The 22722-nt window shown below is 39.6% G+C and overlaps 1 long non-coding RNA gene across 1 annotated transcript in view; it reads left to right on the top strand.

The window, feature by feature from the left end:
• The window catches only part of LOC139441116 (uncharacterized), a 99027-nt gene extending 79074 nt beyond the window's left edge, over positions 1-19953 (top strand). Inside the window, exon 3 of the long non-coding RNA XR_011651528.1 lies at positions 19907-19953. This is a non-coding gene — a long non-coding RNA (uncharacterized lncRNA). The remainder of the gene's footprint in view (positions 1-19906) is intronic.
• The last annotated feature ends 2769 nt before the right edge of the window (positions 19954-22722 follow it).

Genomic DNA, 22722 nt, shown 5'->3' with positions numbered 1-22722 from the left:
TTACCAGGAAACTCTTTCTCCATCCCATGCTCACTGTAGCATTCAGACCCATCAATCTAGGAGAAAACGGTACTTGAAAGCAAATTCATTTTAGGTTAAAGGAGAAGGAGAGAAAATGGAAATAAATAAGAAAATAATCAGAATGTAATTAACTTATAAACCTTTAAGCTGTACTTTAAACTTCAAAATCATCACAAAACCTGGATGAAATCCCAGAGAATGACCAATGGTGCTCATTAATAATAAAGAAAAACATTGGAGAAGTTATGAGCATACCATACTCATGCTAAGTGATATGGTGTTTTTAAAGTGAATGTACAGGTGGAATAAGATAAAACATTTCACTGACCCTGTCGAAGTGTGTTTTTTTTTTTCCAGGAAAAGGCCCAGATGAGGGTCCACAGAAACCAGGGTTGAAAGCAGTAGCAAAATATGTGATCTGAATTGTTGGCAGAGACAAGTGATGGCCCAGTGCTCACTCTTGGAAATGTTTTCTTTTCTATTTGGCTATTAGTTATCCAACTGTTTTTAAAAGACACCTCCACCTGGGCTCAGGGCAGAGCCAAAGGTCAAATGCCAGCTCAGGGTCCACAATACCTGGGCTTTCCAGCTGTCACGAAAACAGGGTTTCCCCTGCCACATTGCCCATGGAGCTGTAACACCTTGTTGCCAGACTGAGAAGGTCCCCGGTCCAAAAACAACCATCCCACCTCTGTTTTTGGTTGGATGGAAAATGTTTACATGACCAGTGATGCCTGTGACCCAAAAAACAGCAGGTGAAGCTGAGGTTAATACAATACTGATGTGTTAAGAGGTTTTTCACAACACTCAGGAAACTCTCTCAGCTGAGCTGATTCTCCTGAAATGTTGAGTCCTGTTTTCCGTGGCACGGTGTGGCTGATGTTGTCACTCTGTGGTCAGGGGCAGGGAAGCTGGTGGGGTGGAGAGAGATTAGTGGTCTGAAGGAATGTAGCTGGTATTGCACGGCCGTGGGGAGTCGACAGCCGTCAGGGACCACAAGCTGGAGAAGACCAAGAGCTCAACCGAATTAAAACAAACTGTGATTAAAAAAAAAAAAAGTAAGAGAGAAATATACTCCAGTATTTAAGAATTTGATAAATTAAAAGTGAATTTATGAGTTCCATTTGCCCACCTTAAAAGGTAAAGTGTTAAATGAGATAAAGTATGAAAAGAAGGGAGTACAGTGCCAGGATCTTGGTGATGAATCAGTTAAAGACCTGGCATTTTGTATTATTACTATGTTTGAGGGGAGCAGGTCTGTATACCCCAGTCTTAGAAGCAGTGTTATTTCCTTGGAACTTCCCCTACTTGCACTAGAGAATTTTGATTCTCACTCCATATCCTGTACCTGACATTGTGGGTGGAAAAACTCCACTCATGAATTTGGAGAGGGCAGGCGTACCGCTGTGGCAGCTGCCATCCCACTGAGTGTGGTTTGTATAATTGCAGCCAAGCAAAGCGAAGGCAGTGCTGGTATGGATCCTTCTGTTAGACTAAATAAAGAACAATGAGGCCATTTTTTATGGGGGGACGAAAATATGTGTATTTAACAGTAAGGAATAGCTTCAGTCTAGGAACCTCAGGCTGTGTCTAAATGTTACCAAACACTGAGATGAAGCTGCTGCACAAAAATCTACTCAGTCATCCAGATGTTTCCCGAAATCCAGTCTTCGATTTCATAGTAGATGAAATCGCAGGAAGATTTTTTCCCCGGCATTGTGAGACACAGTCTCATTATCTTTCTGGTTAGCTGGCAGGTCTCTCTATTTGGGTCCAGGGCAGCTGCTTTCTGGGGTGTCAGTCCACTGCTACAGCCTCTCTTCAACCTACAAAGGACTGTTCTGTGCAAGGCTTACACAGGATGGAGCCCAGTGTGATGTTTGCTTCATTGGAAAGAGCCACCCGAGTGCAGTATCCTGGTGGATTCAAGTCAAAGGATTAAAATTTACAAAGCAATGACTTTAACCCTTCCGTCTGTACTTCAGATCTACCTGAAAGAGACCAACCAACAAGGACCCTTCTGAAGTTCAAAGACGTTAAGTCGATTCAAATCTGTACCAGTGTCACATTCTTGAGCATCTGGGAAGTTTAGCAAGAGCCATTCTTTGCTCAGGACAAGATGACAGAGGATGAGCAGGTATGCCCAATGATGGCTGTTGAATGAATGAATTGGAATGTTTTAAATAGAGGCAGTTATGGCATGAAGATCAAGACTTAATTAAATACCACTTTTCAACTTCATTTCTCTTATGTAGCAGAAACATAAATGGAAAAGAATGACCTCTGTAGTCTGAAGACATAGATTCAAATTCTAAGAAAATCACTTATCTTCTTCAAGCTTCCTCAACCATGAAAGAAAATTTATAACCTATGAGAATTTTATAAAGATCAAATCAGATATTTATAAAGAGCTATACCTAATTCATAGTAGGTGCTCAATAAATATTAGTTTTCTCTTCCTCAGTTGCTCTTTCATCCTCTCCTTAGCATGCAAAGGAATAAGAGGTAAATTCTGAGACAAATCTTTTGGAGAAGGTCAATTCTAGTGATCCACTCCATATTTATCTTCTGTGAACATGTCACTGGAATTGACATACAGCAATGAGCAATGCGTTCAGAAGGGTATTGGCAATAATCAATTTGTGGTGGTAGGTATAGTTTATGGTGATTTTAACAAGTTCATCAAAATTCATGAGAAATTTACATAGTGTTGTAAGACCTCCTAGGAAGTTGTTTGTTTTGGGGGGAAAAAAATCACTCAGTGGAAATAAGGGATTCTCCTTATTCTATAAAAGGAATGCCAGAGAATTAATGCTATGGCTAATCCAAGAAACTATAGCATTTGTAGAATTAACTACTCCACCTAAAAATCCTAGGAAGCTGTCTCTATTATCCTCAAACACAGATCAAAGAAGTATACTCCAGGGTAAGACTCTTCTGCTGTCCTCAGTCAGTACATACCTACTAGAATCACTACACACTTGTAAAACTCAGTATCTACAGGAAATACTGGTTCCTGCCTTTATTATCCTGTGTCCTCAGAACGCTGAGCCTAGAGTGATAAGCTTCTACATCGGAATAGACTTAGTTAGCATTGTGAAATGAGGGGATTATTTTGAGCACAGGCTCTAATTAGAGAGCAAACCTTCAGGAAAATCAGGGCTGGATGTAACCATCCCTCACTATGACAGGGAATTTGGCTGGCAGAGAGAACATGGGGAGAGTAGTCAACTTAGTGAGACAACCAAGCAACTAGAGCAGCATTTTACAAAGAACATTAAAGAGAACAAAAACTTACAAGTAACCGAGTGATAAAGACTTTACTTCAAACAGACTTCAAGTGCATGCTAGAATGACACAATCCTAGCACAGACTCTATGGGACAAAAAAGAAAACACTGGGGGAGATACAGAAAATCTACAAAGCTAAAAGAGAAAAGAATCCAGTGAGATCAGAAAAGGCATTATTGTCCTGGCCACTTTCCTGGTTATTCCTTAAATGAGGAGTAGTCAAACACTGATATCAGATCCCTACTGAATAGTATTTGGTTTTTTATTAATACCTTGATTTTTGTTTAGGTATGATAAATGACATAGTTCCTATGTCAACAAATAGGTTCAAATATTTTTAAAATTTCCTATTGTTTTAATAAATTCCTAAGTTAAAAACATGGATGCCTGGCCTATGTGATTCTAACTTGACTATTAGTTACTGATGCCTGGTGTTTGCAGAGTTAGATTAGCTTTAAAGACTTTTCTTTCAACAAGTGTGTTGTACCATTACCAGTTTTCATGTCTATGTTTCCCATATACCATGAGCATAATGTGGGCTGAGAGTGTGTCTTATTCATTGAATATACTCAATATCAAACATGGGGTATCATTGGTATTCTGAGAGTTGTTAAATAATGGTGTGTATTTCTGTCCATATTAGTAGAGAGAGTGTGGCCCAAAGTGCAAAGTATGTAACGCTGGGTGCAAATATCCTTAGCTTTTTATCTTGTCTGCTGTAACCCATTAGTTTTCACTTTGGTTCCAGGAACATTATATAATTATAACAGATTATATATAACTGGCTGATCAGACCAGTTAGTGAAAAGTAATAATACTGAACATACAAAGGTCAATAAGTCTGACATTCACTCTAGTGTGGGTCAGCTGGGCCTGATACTCCTTTGAAGTTATTCGGCAATGTCTGTAATTGAACCATGGTGGCTGTGGTCAGGCCTTGTCTGTGGACTTCTATGATAACTACTTGTAGGACCCCACCTGTGAGAGAAGTTGACAGTTTAACATGTCACATGGACTAAAACAACTGGTAGTTGTGCCCCAGATAGGCAAGGTCAATCTGTATGATTCCAGAGGGGCACCATTCACATGGTCATCTGTGTGAATTGCACTCCATAGCATTACACAGCAGACAACCTGTTGGTTTTTATATGTAACCCTGGAGGGGAGGTAGGTCCAGATGTGTAGCAGATGCTAGCAGTGCCCAATCCCTATCACTCACACATCCCAAAATGTCCTGCCTGACTTCTGATTTCCAGATGAGCTCAAGGACTTGTCCTCTCCAACCCCTGTCCCCTAACTGTGAAAAGCGGCATGTTGGAAGAGTGCATTAATAGGCACAGAAGAGCTCTTGAGCACTGAATCTAAAAGTATGTATATATACGCATATCTCAGGTCCCTTGCATCTTGAATGAGATAATCCTTAGGCACATGTTTGGCACTATTTCCCAGAGTTCCCCTGTGGGAATAAGCTCCCAGTTGTCCGCTGGGTTATCTAGAATAGTATATCCTTTATTGATTGCCTTCCATTTCTTGTGTTAGCTGCCCACTTCCCTTTTGGTATTGCCTGTACTTAAACTTAAATTCTTATTTCAGGATCTTCTTCTGGGAGACCTGAAACCAAAACAAGGTGCAACTTAGATCTGCTTAAAAATTTCTGGAATGTGGTTGTGATTCTGGTCCCCTTGGAGAAAGCCTTTTCCTTGTCTACTAGAGTTGTGGCAGCCCTGAACAGCTCTCAGGGTGCAATGGGCATTCTAGCAAAATGTAACAGGAAACCCTCTGTGCTGCCATCTTTGCCCATTGAATAAACAATTTAAAATCCCAATTAGAGGACCCCAGAGAATTAAGTGTTCAATGAATGTTTCTGTTTCTGTTTCTATACAATATTACAGGCTCTTCAAAGTAATTCTGGTCACAACCTCAATCTGTTTCCAGAGTACATGGAAATTAAATGTAGAAAAACAAAACAAAACAAAACAAAAAAACCCATATCTTTTCAATTTGTCACTCAGGGAGCTGAATGGCAGAAATGTTTAAAGTTAGAAGTGGTGACACAGAAACTCAGAGGACATGACACAGCAGTTAAGAATACATTAGGAAATGGTGTGTGTGCCTACCCTGCCCTTAGCCCAGTGGGGCCTAGACTTAGGCCAAGGCTGTCTACAGTTGTTAAAATACTCATCCCAGAGGATGTCTGTTCCAGAGAACTCATTGGAAAATGGGTGGGAACGTGTGATATTTCATAGAGTTTAGTATGAGGAATTATGACCATGAGGTAACATCATACATATTCTTTGTAGAAGCAAAATAACTTGAAATAAAAAAGAAAGACAAAAAGGATAGGCAGAGAAAATGATAAATTGGCTTTTTTCAAAAGGAGATGCAAATTCTAAAAGGCGTGTAAAAGGTGGAGGAATACTGAATGTGAAAGGGGAGGATATTTGAAGGGAGAGTTATCATCGAGGAGAAGGGAAAGAAAGGCTTGCTTGCATCGCAGGAAAGGAAAGTGGAAAGTCAGTGAGTTGGAGTCCACATGCAGGATACCAAATCCCTTTGGAAGAACACTTCTGGGGACTTTAAAAGCTCATGTCATTTCGTGACTCAAAACCCTCCAATGCATACCCATCTCTCTCACAATAAAAGCCAAAATCCCTCCACTGTGACCCTACCTGATCTTCCCCCTGACTTCTGTACCTTCGTCTCCTATGACTACCCTTCTTAGTCACTCCTTTCTAGATACACTAGCCTCCTTTCAGAGCCTGGTACAGTCCATCCTACTTCAGAGCCTTTGTATAGGCTGTTCCCTCTGCCCACGGGGTATGCAAATGACTCACCCCCTCTTCTCCTTCAAGTCTTTGCTCACTTATCATCTTCCCAACAAAGCTCTCTATGATAATCCTATTTAAAATTTCAATCCTTCCGCTCACCACCAGTAGTATTTTTTGCCTTCTAACAAAACGCATAGCATACAATACCTATATACTATGTTTATCATTTATTTAACTCCCTTCCTCCCCCTAGCTAGGTTGCAAGCACCTAGTGGGCTGTAATTTTGTCTAAATTTTTTCATTGATATATCTCAATCAACTAAGACAATGCTTGACAACATAGTAGGTGCCAATGGACATTAATGGCTGAAAGAATGAATGATGACCTCTTGCTCGCTCTGTTAAAACCAGCATCTGGCACAAAAGAGTTGTTGAGTAACTGAATGAAAGAATCAGTGAATTTTTATGAACTTGGTTAGAAATATCTTACAGGTGCTGCAGTAAAATTTTCAGTTAACCTTTTCTTTGGTTACAGACACCAAAATGTAAATCAAAACATTATAAAGGTCAACTAATTATTTCTTCAAGCAACTAAAATTTATAGTTTAATCTTTAGCTGGGAAATATGTCATCATAAATCTCTTAAATCCAGCATCTCACTCTTGTAGGCTAGAAGACAAGAATGTTATTCAGGTAAAATTTGTGAGATGAATACATTTTCTGGGAGACAATTTGTGGTATGGCCTAGGGTAAATCCATCATGGAGAGACAGGAATATAATCTAGTTTTTCATCTCAGTGATTCCTAAGAATTAGTCACTCAAACCTTTATTTTTGCAAAATTTTAAGTAAGTAAAAACTGTATTACTACTGACCATGAACACAAAAATATTAATCTTCCAAAATAAAACAATATTTTTATTTTAGATAGAGAGAGAGAGACATTGATTTGCTATTCCACTTATTTAGGCATTCATTGGTTCCTTGTTGTTTCTGTCTTGTCTGGAGATCGAACTCACAATCTTGGTGTAATGGGACGACACGCTAACCAACTGAGCTACGTGGCCTGGGCTTAAACAGAATATTTTTAAATAAGGAAAATAAACATAACATGTAAAAGGTTCTGTGTATACCAGTGACCTAGAAATGTGTTGTAAAATATTTGAAAATATAATAGCTTAAATTTAATGTGAAAAAATGATTTTTGGTTAAAATGAGTTTCAAAACAACCTTGGTATTTTGACCTTTTCCAAAACAAATGAATCATGTGCAATCTGACCAGAGGACTTTTTTCCAGAAGTGGCTCAAACTCTAGCCATGTTTCCACCATTACCTCGTGGCAAGAGGGGACATTGACAAGTAATAACAGTTACTTTGACCTCGTGCTTTTGCCACAAAATTCATCTTCCTGTACTGATCAGCATTTTATTTTCACTTGGGCATGAGACCACATATGGCTAATTGGCTTTGGAGCCAGGAGATTGGATCAACCCAGGTCTTCCCAGGATTTTTAAATGAAGACTTGCCTTTAAGGATACCTGCAATAGAGATGAGTTGTGACAAGCTACAATGATACAAGTTTTGACATTTTACTTTTATTTCTATCACCAGCTTGCAGTGGTGCCCTAAATTTATCATAGCCTAGAAAGAGATCACAGTGGATAGTACTTTCACCATGGCTATATGTAGATTCCAAATAGGAAGCCCATTTTTATGCTGCCTTTCTCCTGGAGAAGAGTACAATCTCTGAGTGTAGAGAGATATTTCTGTAAAATTTACAGAATGAAATTGCAAAATGTGGCAGTGCTTACCTGTGGGGTGGAGATATCATAAGTATTTTTTATTTTATTTTATATTCCTTCCTATATATTCCAAATTTTCTAAAATGTGCACTTATTATTTTCATAATTAGAAAAATATACTGCTTAAAAATAACTGGAGTGTTCTGGAAGACCACGAGAAAGGATCACATGGTTAGTTGATAGAATTTTAATACTGTGGATGGGTTAGTACTTAAAGTCAGTTATGTTCATATGTGGAAAGTCTTTACCCAGAGTTTGTGTTTGTCTAGGGAATTTTTTGATTGGCCAGAGGGCATATTCCTGGGCTAGAAGTGACCAAGAATAATTTCACTTGGTTCATGGGAAAAGGCAAATGGATGAAACCACTGAAATGGTTTGAATGATCTCACCCATGCTGATTCGTTAGAGGAAGAGAGAGGGGATCGGAGTGGGAGGACTCAGATCTACCTAGGCCAAGTGACTAGTTGTTAACCCTTTGTAGACAGAAGCTTCTCAGATCTTCTATCTAAGATATTCTTCCTCCATTCATTCCCACCTCAATAAATGGCATCCATTCACTTGTTTTCCAACTAGAAACCTAAAAGTCACCCTTGACACTTCGTTCTCCTTCATTTCTTACATCAAAGTCATCATCAACCATCAACTAATGAATATGTTTTAAAAAGTGATGTATCTATACAATGGAATATTATTTAGCCATAAAAAGAATAAAATATGGATACATGACACAACATGAATGAACCTTGCAAACACCATGTTAAGTGAAAGAAGCTGGATAAAAAAGGCCTATATTGCATGACTCACTTTGTAGGCAATACCCAGCATAGGCAAACCCACAGAGACAGAAAGCCAAGAAGTGGCCTCTGTGAGCTGGAAGGAAGAAGGAATGGGAATCCATTAGTTCGCTAGGCCTGCCATAAGAAAGTACCACAGACAAGGTTGTTTGAACAGAAGAAATTTCTTTTATTATACTCTGGAAACTGGACGTCTGAGAGCAAGTGCTGGCGGTGCTGACTTCCTCTGCGTCCTGTCTCCTGGGCTTCTACGTGGATGCTTTCTCCTCTCTCTTTATATGGTCTCTCCTCTGGGCGTGTCCGTGTTCTAATCTACTCTTTTTTAAAAGATTTTTATTGTTATTCAGTTACAGTTGTATGCCTTTTCTCCCCATAATCTACTCTTTTTTTACAAGGACACCAGTCATATTGGATTATGGTCTACCCATATGACATCATTTTACCTTAATTTCTGCTTTTGAAAGGCCTTATCTTCAAATGCAGTCATATTCTGAGGTACTTAGGGTTAGAACTTCAAAAGATGAATTTGGTGGAGGGACACAATTCAGCCCATAACAGGAGTCAGTGCTTAACAAATACGAGTCTTTCTGTTAGGGTGATGAAAATATTCTGGAACTAGACAGTGGTGATGGTTGCACACATTGTGAATGTACTAAATGCCAGTGAATCCTACACTTAAAATGGTTAAAAATGGTAAATGTTAGGTTGCAATGTATCTTACCACAGTGAAAAGTCATCGCCTTGTCATACCGATTTTATCTTATGAAATGCCTCAAACATGTATACATTCGCCATCTCTCCTCTACCACTGTAGCCTAAGCCACCATTATTTCTTGCATGATATATGTCAACAATTTCCAATTACTCTTCTTGTTTCCATCGCTGCTCTGCTCCAGTTTGTTCTCTGCATTGAAACCAGATGGGTCGTTCAGAAATGTGGATTACATTGCGTTATTCCTGAGAGTACAACCTTTCAGTGGTTTCCCATTTTATTTAGGATCAAATCCAAAATTGCTGGTTGCAGCTACAGGCTCCTCATGCTCAGCTTTGTTCCCCCGCTACTGCTTAATTTCGTATCTTCTTAACTGATCATCTTTTAATGTTTAATGAGCAGACCAGGGCCGTTCTCACTGCCAGGCTTTTGCTGTGCTATTCCCGTCGACCCCACTGACCTGCCTGCATGCTTTGGCTACCTAACATCTATCAGCATTCCAACCTAAATCTCACTTCCTCAAAGACATGTTCTATGATTCCTCTATCTAAATTATTCTCTTTCCTATCACCTTTTTCTTTCTTCAAAGTTCATAGAACAATTAAAAATTACCTACTTCGGTCAGATTAATGTCTGTTTCCTCCACCAAGACTGTAAGACTCATAAGGGTAGGAACCGTGTTTATTTGGTTAACTGCTGTGTCCCCAGCACATAGCACAGCCTGCAGTACACAGTAGGCACTGAATATTATTAATTCAGACATATACTTTGAATAAATAAATGAAAGCATTATAATAGAGTTAGATTAAAAGATTTCAAAGCTCTATAAACCCAGATAGAGATAGTGTGGTTTGTAATTAAATTTACCTGATTTTCTCTAATTTCAATGGCAAGGAAAATATAGCTAGGGGTAAAAATTAAAAATGAAACTGCCTTGAGTGGAGTCGTGTGAGTGCTTTATATATTTTGGAGATCAAACCCTTGTCTGATGTATCATTGGCAAATATGTTTTCCCATACAGTTGGTTCTCGTTTCATTTTAATGCTGTTTTCTTTAGCCATGCAGAAGCTTTTTATTTTGATGAGGTCCCATTTGTTTATTCTTTCCTTTATGTCCCTTGCTTTAGGGGATGGAACTGGAGAGCATTATGCTAAGTGAAATAAGCCAGGGGTGAGGGACAAATACCATATGATCTCACCTTTAACTGGAAATAATCAACAAAAGAAAAAAGCAAACAAAATATAACCAGAGTCATTGAAGTTAAGAATAATCTAACAATAGCCAGAGGGGAGGGGGGAGGGGACAGTGGGGAGAAAGGTTTTCAGGAACTACTGTAAAGGAACATGGACAAAACCAAGGTGGGGGTGGAAGCAAGGGAGGGAGGTGGGTTTGGATGGGGAGAAAATGCAGACAACTGTAATTGAACAACAATAAAATAATTTTTTTTAAAGTGTAACTGCCTTAAGACCCAGCAGTTCCATTTCTGGGAATGTATCCGATGAAACCCAAAACACTAATTCAAAAGAACATATGCCTCCCTATGTTCATTGTAGCGTTATTTACAATAGCCAAGATTTGCAAGCAGGCCGTGTCCATCAGTAGATGAATGGATGAAAAAGCAGTGGTACATTTGCATACTGGAATGCTACTTGGCCATAAAAAAGAAGGAAATTTTACCCCTTGCAACAGCATGAGTGGACCTGGAGAACATTATGCTAAATGAAATAAGCCAGTCAGAGAAAGACAAATATCATACTATCTCACTTATATGTGGAACCTAATGAACAGAATGAACTAACAAGCCAATATAGAGACAGACTCATAGACTGACAGCTGTCAGTGGGGGAAAGGGTCTGGGTGGGGGGTGGTGGAGGGATTGAGCAAAAAGGCATTAAAAAGAGAAGGAGCTCATGGACGTGGACAACAGTATAGTGATTGCCAGTGGGAGGCAGGCCGAGGGCAGGTGGAAGAAGGTATAGAGGGGGGTAAATGGTGATGGCAGGAGACTGACTTGGGGCGGTGAACACACAATACAGTGTACAGGTGGTGTGTTATAGAATTGCGCACCAGAAATCTCTATAATTTTTTTCACCAGTATCACCCCAATGAACTCAATTAAAATAATCTTGACAGAATACTAAGCATAACTTTTTGTCCCCAAAATAATAAAAACAAAGAAATGAACAACTCTCTAAGAAAGTATAAATTATTTTAAATGACTTGAGAAGAGGTAAAAATTGCATACATTGACCATATTAAAAATCTATTGTTATAAAAGACACTAGCTTAAAATAAATTTATATCCACATTCTAGTCAAACTTTTAGAGAAAAGATAGTTACTTAGTTAAATAAAGTTTTCAAATCATTAAAAATGTTGAAAACTTCAAAACTCAATTAAGCTGCATAACCCTATTACAAAACCAGAAAACAAACAAAAAAATGGGGACCTATATAGATTAACCTTATTTACAAGTACCTTAAGTTAAATAATCACAAATTAGAACCAGAAATTTTCCATGTTTACTTTGGCAGCACATATACTAAAACCAGAATTTTTTTCAGAAAATAATATAAATGACCACATAGGATTTATTCTAGAAGTGCAATAGTGGTTTTACATTGAGAAATCTACTTATATAATTCATCTAGATTAAAAGATTTATTACAAAAGGCACTTTTCATGAATCAATATTATTATTAATAAAGTTAAACTTAAAAAAAAGGCTTATTCTTAATTTAATTAAAAATCTGTCAGAAAAACTTAGCAAAGCTCATAATGGTGAGGCATTAGAAGCATTCTCACTGAGGTCTTGACCAGAATAAGGATGCCTAATACTATCATGGCCAGTGGAACTGGGAGTTCTAACCAATACAGCAGGGGAAGAAAAGGAAATAGAAATATTGGAATAAGTGACTCAAAATTTTATTATTTGCATATAATAGAATTGTCTGAGAGAAGGAATGAAACGATTTTACTAATACAGGTTGGTACAATGTCAGCATACAGAAATCAATCACTTTCTCATATATATAAGTAAAAAGTTAATTAGATAGAAAATGAAAGAAAAAATCCAACTCAACAGCAATAAAAATTATTAAAATACCCATGATTATACTTTGCAAAATTCACAAGATCTTTTTAGGGAAAATTATGCATTTTTACTAAAGTATATATAAAAAGCTAGAATAAACAAGCTTTAGGATAAGAAAAGCAATAGTGTAAATATGTTAATTATATCCAAATAAATATGTAAATTAAATGCAATACAAATGAATACCCCATCAAGATTTTTTAAATAAAAGTAATGAGGTTTTTTCAGTTTATCTGAGAGAGAACTATGGAAAGATGTCCTAAGAAGGAAGTACGGAGAGAGATCAACCATGAAAGTATAAGTTGGGAAGTATAGTCATACCTGTGTTTCTTACTTTTTCTTTGAGAAGAGAATTTTTACTCCTCCTTAGAGGGAGGTTTGGGGTGCTGGCATTCTCTTCCCTGGGCTGCTTAAGTAATTGCTTCATGGATCTCATCCTCCCCACAGTCAGATCCTAAGATCTATATCTGTAGGGAGGACATAGGAAGCTTCCTTTTGGCCCCACGTCAAATACATCCTCTCACACAATATATTGGAAGATCTAGATTTGGGGGACAGTCCCGGTCACCACTCAGCCAGTGTGAACCCGATGCCACGCATTTTTACTCTTACTGAACTCTAAGTGTCTATGGCCAACTTTGGAGGAATGCAGAAAGAGAGAGGGTGGTGAGGAATCAGCAGCCCCAGGTCTCTAACAAGGAAGGGACCTTATGGAATCTCAAAATGAAACAAAAAGCAAAATAACAACTATTAATTTGAGGTTATAGTTAGGATTTCAAATAATGAGCACATGGTGTTGAGGTCATCAGCTATCCATCGGTTTTCAAAATTATCCCTACCCCTCACAGCAAACATAAAAACAACTTTTGGATTATTAAATGATCAGATGCAAAATCCTACAGACCTATTAAAGGAAATTACAGAAGGTTGTTTCGATGATCATAGAGCTGAGAGAATCTGTGAAAGACACTGAACCCCGAAGCCATGAAATACAGTAACGGCTTTTCTAAACGAAAATGAGCAGTCTGCACATTGAGACCACTGACAGCAAAGTCGAGAGGCAAGTGACAGACTGGAAGGAAGGATTTGCAACAGAGAAAGGTGAACCACCTAGGGGTTCCTCACAGTTCAATGAGGAAAAGCAAAAAAAAAGAAGAAAAATGGGCAATAGTTATAACCTGTCAGGTCTTTAAAAAATGCAAACAGTCCGCACACATGTGAAAATATATACTTACACTCACCAGAATTCAGGACTATCCTTATCAACATCATAATTTTTCCCCATCAGATTAGCAAAACATAAAAAGATCAGTAACATCCAGTGTGGACTGATATGTAAACTTGTGCTTTCATGAACCACTGGTAAATATTTAACCTGACTCAACCTTTCTGAGTTCAATTTGACAATATTTTTCAAAATTAAGATTTACATACTCTTTGACCACAATTCTATCTCAAAAATCCATGTCCGATGTCCTTGCCCTCACCTGCAAAGGTGCCCTTGCTCTATCCTCACTTCTTAGTGTGTGAGATCACAACTCACACATTCAGTTTCAACCCAGAGTGTTCCCAAGGCTGCAACTCAGTTCAACATTTCTCAACCATACCCCCGGGGGGCCAGGTTAGGAGGAGCTTCCAGTCTCAACTCCATTCTGTGACAGAATCAGCACCCTCTCCTATTTGACAAAAGGTGAAGACCAACCTCAACTGCCTGCAGGGGTTCCAGAAAGTAGAAGAAATGAATGAGGCAGGGAGAAAGGCTATATATGTGAGTGGTAGGCTTTGGAAAGCGAAGTGCCAGCCATTTGCCCTGGCCAAAGTCCTCCATGTTTATATGTGAAACATCCTGACTTTTAAATGGTTTACTAAGTTTAGTTGGTTCACTACTTTAAAACAAAGAAAATATAATTTGTGGAGGGCAAAGGTAAAATAATTTGCCTTCTGAGAAATGTCCTGATAAACCTCTATCCGATATTGCCTTCATTCATGGTTAGTTTCCCCTGGTGCCCCTCGTGTTCTGCCCACACACAATCCACTGAAGGCCTTAGAAGTGTTGATCCTCCAAAAGCAAAAGCTCTCATTATGCCCATCTCTCCCAGAAGGCTCCTTGGCTCCTCTGCACATGTATACATCTCCTCCCCAGTGGCAAGTTCTGCATACCAAGGGGAGAGTGTGGTGCTGCATAGCACTTAATTACGCCACTAAAGGTTCTGGCACTCTTCTTTTACACAAGGGTGCTTGCTTAAGTTTTCATCATGAAGTCGCTCAAGCGATTCTTCCCAGGACAACGTAAATCTGCTACAACTACACACACTCTCTTCTTTCAGAGAGAGATGGACCTGATAAATCATGCACTGAAAAACATTAACCTTCTGTCTGTTAATCCCCCAACCGCATGATGACTAGTCAAAAAGCCATAGATCTAAAGCAATGTGGACAAACAGCAAGTACAAAATGTATTCTGCCTTCTTGCAGAGAAAGAGTTAAGGGATGGCAGCCTCTAACTTAAAGACCAAGGTTACTTTATCCAGTTTGGAGAGTAGGCACTGTTTTCATAGAGTAATGAACCACATTATTTCTGCCCCACAGAATTCTAATGCTGTCAAGTATGGTAAGACAGATGATCCTATTTAAAGTTGTATTTTACAAAGCAAAACAGATATAACTCAGTAACTGTGCATCTAATTGACTTAATTGCCTCATTTATCACATGGCTTAAGTGAGCTGATGTTTTCTACTCTGCTTCACCCATGTAATTCTTGTAATAGAAGAGCTGAGACATGGTGCCAGGCGTGAGCGAGAAATTCTCTCTCCTGAGAAAAGATATCATTGGAGTGATGTTGGCTTTGGGTTCCAGTTTATTGAAAAATCAATGTCCATTTGTGCAACCAACACATATGGCTTTCTTCCAGGATGATGATGGCTTTGCAAGGCTGGCTGTCACCTAATGAAGTCAGATCAGCTTACCCAGCACCCGAGTTACAGTTGGCAAAGTGACTTTGTCATTAAAACCCAGTTTATCATTCCTGTTGGTGTTTTTCTTCCCATTTCACTCCCTCCTATCCATTTCTCCTGAAGCCACAGTATTGTTTTTCTCTCTGTAGATAACAGCCCAATGGCTCCAAATTTTAACATTTCAGAGGTGAACTCAGTGTGATGTTTGGTGCTCGAAGGGTAAACAACTTTTTCACATGCCTGTGTCTCTCATTAGAGGCAGGCAAATACATATATCGTATATAGTTCTACTCAGTCTTGCCTCAAAATAGACATTTTTACAAGTCAGAGCCAAGTTTGTAACAGGCTCAACTGAGATTCGTCAGCTTAGCTGTCCTGGGTAAATCGACAAGGCTAAGTTTGTCTAATGTGTTGATACATTCCAATAAACAGAGTCCAGCTGACATTTTAAGCGAGGCTTTTAAAAAAAAATAATTACCAGTAAAATAATACCATTTCCCCTTTATTAAATACAGTGACAATCTAAATTGCAATGCTTGCTTTTATTTTTTTAAGAGAAAAATGTTCTTTTTCCCAGGAGAATACCCCTGGAGTGATAGTCACTGGCAACAGAAGCTCTGGCAAGGCGGTGGATTTTTTTCCCCCTGAAATTCGCCAAGAGTAACAAATAATTCTTTTAGGAAGTGCCAGCTCAGACACTAAGCACAGTTGCTTGGTCCTTACTTGGGTCCCTCACAGGAAGATGTCCCTCTCTATTAGTAAGGAATGTTTTGGTTGCAGGTAACAAAAACTAACTTGTTAATGTTAATGAAAAAAAAAGAAAAATGTATATATATTTATGAAAAAATATATAAATATCCAAGGCTAGTAGGAGTCACAGAATCAATGGGAGGATAGAGAACCAGCCATGGAGACTAGGTATGAAGTCACCGCTATGCTGAGAGGGAGAAGCCAAATTCTTTTAGCCCAAACCGGATGGCCTAGAGCCGCTGCTCTCACTATTGCTGATTCTGTGAAAGAATCTGAATGGTCACTTATGTCATTGTGTTCCTTGCTAAAGATTCACAGTCCCATGTCGGGGCCTCAGGTTGAGTGGTCCTGAGACATTTGCTCCTGCCCTGGCTAATGGCGCTCTAAAGAACAGGGACATGCTACCTTTGCTTTCTCCTTACAAGGAAAATGGAGTCGGTGGGAAGTGGCCCGTATAGCAGATGTCCTCTACACTCAGAGGAATACCTGAACTGGGAGGCCATGAAATGTAAAATGCCAACGGAGCTACAGTTTCTGAAGTATTCGGCATGTGCCTGGAGCACTCAGAATTTGTAGTCAAAACAAGATATTGGAAACAACAGAATATATAGTCATTTCTGCTCAGCATTCCTAGAGTGGAAATCTAGAATGAACATCTAAATTTACAACAACTACAGCAGGTCTGAACTGGCGTTATAAACTGGAAGTGATTGTGGCCATTTTGAAGGATTCAGACTCACTGCAATCTTTACCAGTGAAGAAATGCAGTCTGCTGTGAGAGAGAGTCAATAAAGAAACATGTAGAGTGGTGCCTGCAGGAAGAATAATAAATAAGGAGCTGTCTGAGTCCACTTATGACTGAACTTATTTAAAAAAATATACAGTCAGCCTTCTACATCTCTGGGTTTTGCACCCATAGGTTCAATCAACCACAGATGGAAAATAGTATTTCTTGTCCATAGTGAGGAATCCACAGATGTGGAGGCCCAGCTACATGCATTTTTCTACATCATTTTATGTTAAGGACCTGAGCATCCTTGGATTTTGGCATCCATGAGGGTTGGGGGAGGGTCCGGAAAACCAATCCCCCGTGGACTGCAGTTAAGTTTTTGGGAAGTCAAAATTATACATGGATTTTCAACTGCGCATAGGGAATTGTGTGTGTGTGTGTGTGTACACATTTATAACTCTTATGCAATTTCTATACCTCTATGGAAATTACTGTTTTTACATATAGTATTTTATCATACATTTAGCAAAACTTCCCATATAGTCCTTGTGTAGAGCCATTTGTTTGGTTCTGGTCCACAGATTTATTTTAAAAGCTCTGAAGTGGGAGAAGTGAAAGGAATCTGCATTTATAGAGACTTCATGGCGTTCTAAGTATTTCTCCATGATGTATCGTGCAATCCTCACAACATACCTTCAAGATAAGTATAAGGAGCTCAAGTTACAGATTATAAAGATGAAGTTTGGAAAATGTATGAGGCTTGCCCAAGGTCACACATATAGCAAAACTAGTCTTGTGTGTGTACGTGACTCCCAAGCACTCATAGTCCTGATGTTCTTATCTCTGACTCCCGAGTCTGAATTCTGGCCTCAGCATTTCAGGAAAACAACTATGACAAAGGGTATCAGCAACTTCCCTGGGGCCAAATTCCGTGTATACCTTTCAGTCCTCATCTGACTCCAGACTCAGAAGCATCTCACACGTACAATGCCCTCCTGCTTGAAACACTCTTCTGTTAGTCAGCTTGGCCTCCTGTACCACAGACTGAGTGGCTTAAACAACAGGCATTTCTCACAGTTCTGGAGGCTGGATGTCCAAGATCAAGGTGTCAGCGGTTCAACTTCTGGTGAGGACATGTTTTCTGGCTTCCAGAGGGCACCTGACTCATGTGCCCACATGACCTCATCATTGTGTAAAAGAGGAGAGAGAAAGCTCTGGTATCTCTTCCTCTTCTTAGAAGGGCACTAATCCCATCATAGGAGCCTCACCCTATGACCTCATTTAAACCTTATTTAAACCTAATTACTCCCAAGGGAGATAATCACCTAATTATTTCCCCACCTCCAAATACCATCACATTGGGGGTTGGGGCGTCAGCTTATGAAGTTTTGGAGGATGCAAACATTCGGCCCGTAACAACTCCTTCAACAGGGCACCACACTGGCATCATCGCCCTCCCTGCCTACTGACCACTCCTGTCTGCTCCCTTTCCCATGTCAAACGTTCTTACTTTCATCCCCTCTTCTTATTCTTCTGTCTATTCCTGGATGATCTTATCCCTGTCTACCTTTAATAAGCACTAGGAAGCAGAAGGCTCATGAATTTATCTCTAGACCAAACCTCTCATTTTTTCAGTCCAGTCTCACATACAATATTGCCTACCTGATATCACTTCTTGGGATATCAATAACACTACAAAATCAATATATCAAAACTGAACTTATAACCTGCTCATCTCCCCCCAGCAAAACCCTAAGCAACATGCTGTGTGCAAACACATATATATATATATATACATACATACTTACATACCCGATATTCCCCAGCATCCTCTGTTACAAGGAGTGGTGTCGCCGTCAATCACGTGATGAGTGCTTGCTACTTGCTTAGTCAGTAGACCAAGGCATTAATTGTGCATCTACTATCTGCTCCAGCACTATTCTAAACTCCGGGAAAACAGCTGTGAACGTTACAGACAGAGTCCCTATGTTAAGGATCATCCGATTTTGTTAGAGGATACAGAAAATAAAAAGTAAACAGGGCGCTGTGGTAGAGTGTGACCAAGAGGGCTGCCCAGCAGGGAGGCTCATCATGAAAAGGTACCAAATGACTTGAGGCTCAAATGCTGAAGAAAGGGCGGCCACACGACATTGTGGAAGAGGAATATTCAAGCAGAAGCAGCAGTAACTGTGCAGGTCCTGAGGTGGGAGTGAGTTTTGCATGTTCTAGGAGCTCAAAGTAAGCCAGTGTAGCCAGAGTATAGTGCAGGAGAAGGATAGTGGAGGAAGAAGGGGGTCAGAAATTTCTGTAAAACAATGACATTCCGATGAGATCTCCATAGTCAGGAAGAAGTAAAACGACAAAAAAGAGAGCTGAGTTAGCAGTTGGAGGGAAAGTTACACTTATAAGAAGAGTTAGATTAATAACGGCTTTCCATTGTACTTCCAGAAATAGGAAAAGAGAACTGGCCTGGCACATTCTCAGTCTTGATATTGCCATTCACATTGTCACCTTTTTAGAGGAAGTTTGGAGGGAGACATGATGAGCTTTTACTCGATGTCTCTAAAGTCACCCCATGATAAAAAGAAAAAAGGTACTGAGTTCAGAAAATTGTGAGAGGACTGGAAAGTTGGGCTAATATGTTCCTCGTATACAAAGGATTGAACCTAGAAATTCTATTGACGTCTCACTGCTGGCACGTGCGGGCTGATAAGTGTTACCGATGCCTTTCTGCATAACTATGGGGCAGTGTGAAAAGAAGTGCCTTTCTGTTGGCTAAATGGTGAGAGCAGTAACCTATTAAAAGAATTATTCTCAGAGACTGAATGTTAATTGATTTTATGTGCATGTCAAGAAGCCAATCAATGTTAGGCCTGTAGGAAAATAGCAGAGCAAAGAATAATATACGAAGCAGACTGTGGTCAAATGTGCAAAGCATCTGATCTTATCACTGAAAATGTCTAGTTTAAGGAGCATACTTTTTCTTTTCCAGTTTGGTACCCATGAACTCTGATGGAGTCTCATCAGTTTCACTCTGCACAGTTAGAGGTACGTGTTATTTTTTTTTTAAACAAAAGGAAACCAACTTTATAAACCTAATTTTTTTTACTGAAGTAAAATTCACATACAAAAAATTAACTATTTTAAAGTATATAATTCAGTGCCATTTAGTGCATTTACAATGTCTTGCAACCATCACTATCTAGTCTGGAACTATGCAGTTTCAAAAAGTGCAAACAACTCGAATGCCCATCAACAGATGGATGAATACACAAAACGTGACATACGCATACAGTGTAATATCATTCAGCCACAAAAAAGAGTGGAGTGCTGATACATGCCGTAACATGGATGAACCTAGAAAACATGCTAAGTGGAAAAAAAGATACAATAGGTCACATATTACAGTTCCATTTATATTAAAATGAACTGTCTAGATTAGGTAAATCCATAGAAACTTTATAATTGCTTATATGATGAGTGACGGCTGACTTCTCCTTTAAGAACAGTGAACTTTTGGCCCTGGCTGGTGTGACTCAGTGGATTGAGTGCCGCCCTGTGAATCAAAGGGTCGCTGGTTCAATTCCCAGTCAGGACACATGCCTGGGTTGTAGGCCAGGTCCCCAGTAGGGCATGTGTGAAAGGCAACCACACATTGATGTTTCTCCCTCTCTTTCTCCCTCTCTTCCCCTATCTCTAAAAATAAATAAATAAAATCTTTAAAAAAAAAGAACTGTGATCTTTTGTGAATATAGGGACTATACCTTATTCATCTGTGTTTCTTTGGCCCAAAACCTAGTTCCTGGCATATATAGAGAGATCCCATTCTATCAGTCAAGGCTCTTACCAGAGTAGAACCATCAGAATATATATCTTTTATATTTAGAGGGATTTATCATAAGGACTTGAACTTACACTATTTTTAAATTTTTTTAATTATTTTATTGTTGTTCAATTACAGTTGTCTGCATTTACCACCACCACCGCCCCACCCCACCCCAACCAAACCCACCTCCCTCCCTTGCTTCCATCCCCTGCCTCCTTGGTTTTCTCCATGTGTTCTTTATTGTTGTTCCTGAAAACCCTTCCCTCCATTATCCCTTCCCCCGCCCCTCTGGTTACTGTCAGATTGTTCTTAATTTCAATGTCTCTCATTATATTTTGCTTGCTTTTTTCTTTTGTTGATTAGGTTCCAGTTAAAGATGGTATTATATGGTATTTGTCCCTCACCACCTGGCTTATTTCATTTAGCATAATGCATTCCAGTTTTATCCATGCTGTCACAAAGGGTAGGAGTTCCTTCTTTCTCTCTGCTGCGTAGAATTCTATTGTGTAAATGTACCATAGTTTTTTGATCCACTCATTTGCTGATGGGCACTTAGGTTGCTTCCAGCACTTCGCTGTTATAAATTGTGCTGCTATGAACATTGGGGTGCGTATATTCTTTTGCATTGGTGTTTGGGGTTCTTAGGATATAATCCCAGCAGTGGAATTGCTGGGTTAAAAGGCAGTTCCATTTTTAGTTTTCTGAGGAAATTCCATACTGTTTTCCACAGTGGCTGCACCAGTCTGCATTCCCACCAACAGTGCACTAGGGGTCCCTTTTGTCCACATTCTCTCCAACACTTGTTTGTTGATTTGTGTATGATGGCCATTCTCACCAGTGTGGAGTGTCACCTCATTGTGGTTTTAATTTGCATCTCTCTGATGGCTAGCGATACTGAGCATCCTTTCATATGTCTCTGACCCCTCTGTATGTCCTCCTTGGAGAAGTGTCTGTTCAAGTCTTTTGCCCATGATCTTACACTATTATGGAAGCAGGAGCAACAGTTTATGTGATGTTTAATTTCCATGTTTAGTGCTGTAACTTGATGTCCACAGGTGGTGGTTGGGAAGAGAAGGTAGCTTGGGAGTGGAGGAAACAAGGACAAATAACTCATATGGGTTTCTTATCACCTCCAAGTTGCCCACTTTGATGATGAGGGTTTTCTTCACAAGAAGCTTGTGCCCCTTTGTCATGGAGCTAAACACACACTTGGGCCAAGAGATGCAGCAGCACCTGGAGGAGCCGAGGCTCTGGCTGCTGCCACCCTCCAGCCAGAAGCCGGGCGGTCAGCACCAACTGGCAGGAGCTTCAACAGTGCCTTAGTGCCTTTCCCCAAACCCAACTTCTCAGCATCAGAAGCTGGAGCTTCACATCTGTCCTCCCTGTCTGGGCTTGAATGGACCCCATAAAGGAATGGTAGATTCTGGGAAATGTAGTTCCAGTTTGGCTAAATGGACACAATTACCAGGAATGCTCATGGAAAAAATGAGTAATCAAATGCAAGAAACAATGTTTCTGCGAGCATTTTGTACCTTCCTCACCTGCACAGTGTGCGAGAAGTATTGTCCAACTACTTTTTATAAACCAGAAAATGGGTTGGGTGCTTTATCCACATTGTTTCATTATATCCTCACGACAATCCTATGACAGAATTACAATTTTTATTACCATTACAAAGATGAAGCAAGAGCGGCACAAATTATTATTAAATAGCGCACTTGGCCTAGGCGGCAAAAATCTGAGTTAGGAAACAAAATGTAGGTAAAAGCCCGTGCTCTTTCCACTGCACCACACTGCCCCCCTCAGCCCCACCTTGATCTTCTGTTTTGTGTGAAGGGATATATATATATATTTTGTTACTTCTTTCTCTTTTCCAAAAGTGGTGGTGGTGGTGGGCATTCCTTTCTTCCCATGAAGCTGTAACTGTTATTATGAATGACCCAGCTCTGAAATGTGTACTTGTTCAGCTACGCCTGTCAGAG

This window comes from Desmodus rotundus, chromosome 8 (genome assembly GCF_022682495.2).
Source record: "Desmodus rotundus isolate HL8 chromosome 8, HLdesRot8A.1, whole genome shotgun sequence".
NCBI lineage: Eukaryota > Metazoa > Chordata > Mammalia > Chiroptera > Phyllostomidae > Desmodus > Desmodus rotundus.
Note: the sequence above shows the minus strand (reverse complement) of the source record. Positions and strands in the feature narration are given on the sequence as shown.